The sequence below is a fragment of the Cebus imitator genome, unplaced genomic scaffold, assembly GCF_001604975.1.
Source record: "Cebus imitator isolate Cc_AM_T3 unplaced genomic scaffold, Cebus_imitator-1.0 Scaffold118, whole genome shotgun sequence".
In the NCBI taxonomy this organism is placed as follows: domain Eukaryota; kingdom Metazoa; phylum Chordata; class Mammalia; order Primates; family Cebidae; genus Cebus; species Cebus imitator.
The window spans coordinates 903,953-906,389 of record NW_016107433.1 but is presented as its reverse complement, the minus strand read 5'-3'; positions in this window follow the sequence as shown (position 1 = coordinate 906,389).

Sequence of the window (2,437 nt, the reverse complement as noted above, 5' to 3'; positions counted from 1 at the left end):
TTTTCCTTTTTAGACAGAGTCTCTCTCTGTGTCCAGGTTGGAGTGTAGTGGCATGATCTCGGCTCACTCACCTCCCAGGTTCAAGCAATTGTCCTGCCTCAGCCTCCCACACTACAGGTGTGTGCCACCATACCCAGCTAATTTTTGTATTTTTAGTAGAGACGGGGTTTCACCAAGTTGACCAGGATGGTCTCGATCTCTTGACCTCGTGATCCACCTGCCTGGGCCTCCCACAGTGCTAGGATTATAGGCATTAACCACCATGCCTGGCCCTGTCTCTAGTAAAAATACAACAATTAGCTGGGTGTGGTGGTGCATCCCTGTGATCCCAGCTACTTAGGAAGCTGAGGCAGGAGGATCACTTGAACCTGGGAGGCAGAAGTTGTAGTGAGCCAAGATTATGCCGCTGCACTCCAGCCTGGGCAACAGAGTAAGCAACTCCATCTGATAAATAAATAAATAAATGATGGTAGGCTTCCCAGAGCGTGTTTATGCACCTGTGGGGAAGAAAGATGGATGATATAGGAGAGAGAGGGCTTGCTTGACTCATATAGGAGTGAAATCCATGATAAGGAAACAGGTAGGGTTGTACTTGGAGAGGGACAGGGATGCTTCCACTAATGATAAGGGCAACAAAGGTGAAAACAGATGCAAATTCAGGGGAGAGGGAAGGCAAGTCCTTAATAGTACTGCCTTGGTGGCAATGGGTACTCATCTGAGGTTTGTGATCACAACTTTAAAGGTAAATCAGTTGGTGCAGTGTGTTGGTTTTTCTCCAACGTTCATCTGCTTGTGTAGACATGAAGAAAAGGGATAGTATAGCTCCCAATACCAGGACCCAAGTTTTCTCATTTCTAATCCCAGTTACTTATACCATTAGATACTATTCTAGAAATGTGTGAAGTATTTGAAAAATTTACACGTGACCCTTCTTTTTCTAGAAACCAAGTTATCCCATTTGCCTCTTATGTGCACATTAGGACTCAAGCATAAAGAAAAGGCAAACTTAGAGGAAAATTACCAAACAGATGCCTCTGGAATATTTGCATTTTGCATTATCCTCAGCCCCTCACCACAAATAGCTCCTGTTATACTTAGGAACTTATGTACTAGAAACAACAAAGCTGATGTGCACATAGGGAGACCCTGTCTCTACAAAAAATTTAAAAATTAGCTGAGTGTGGGTGACGCATGACTGTGGTCCCAGCTACTTGGGAGGCTAAGGTGAGAGGATCACTTGAGCCCAGGAGGTTGAGGTTACAGGGACCCACGTTTGTGCTACTGTACTCCAGCCTGGGTGATGAAGCAAGACCCTGTCTCAAAAAAATAAAATAGGGCAGATGCAGTGGCTCACACCTGTAATTAATCCCAGCACTTTGGAAGGCCGAGGCAGGAGGATCACTTGAGCCCAGAAGGTTGAAGCTGCAGTGAGCCCTGATTGTGCCACTGCACTCCAGCCTGGGTGACAGAGCAAGACGTCTCAAAAATAAATAAAAATGTAAAAGCTGACTTGCATTTAAACTTTAGCTTTTCTTTCTAGTAACATTAATAAGCTAATTAGTTCACTTTATCTTAAGATTTTACCTCAAATCATCTTCCTTTTTTTTTTTTTTTTTTTTTTTTTTTTTTTGTGGAGATGAGGTCTTACTATGTTGGCCAGGCTGGTCTCAAACTTCTGGGCTCAAGCAATTCTGTCTTGGCCATCCAAAGTTGGCCATAAGATTATGGGTGTAAGCCACCACACTTGACCCTACCTTCTTTTTGAGAGTAAACTGGCCGGGCGCAGTGGCTCATGCCTGTAATCCCAGCACTTTGGGAGGCCGAGGTGGGTGGATCATGAGGTCAAGAGATGGAGACCATCCTGGCCAACAGGGCGAAACCCCGTCTCTACTAAAAATAGAAAAATTAGCTGAGCATGGTGGTGCACGCCTGTAGTCCCAGCTATTTGGGAGGCTGAGGCAGGAGAATCTCTTGAACCTGGGAGGTGGAAGTTGTGGTAAGACAAGATCACACCACTGCACTCCAGCCTGGGTGACTCTGTCTCCTCCCTCTCAAATTAAAAAAGATCTAACCCTGACCCTCACATGCAGGACCAGAAACCCGATGTGGTTTGTACCCTAAGAGCAGATTTCTTCCTTGGGGACTTGTCAGGTACGTAGGAGCTTGCTTGATAGGCAGAATGCTGTTACCAACTGGCAAGTGGACCAGAGTCCTCATGCTGGCAGAAGGCATATTGATCCCCTATAGGAGAGCATCCTAGGAGGCCAAATTACTAGAAAGATTTGATGAGCAGTTAATTAGATCAAGCAATGTTATTATCTTATGATTCTCAGAACAGTTGTATTTCCGAGATCTTTCTTGGCTCCTATTATTACCGCCTGTAAAGCTTGAAATAATTGTGATCATTTACATGTTTTTTTTTTTTTTTTAAAAAACT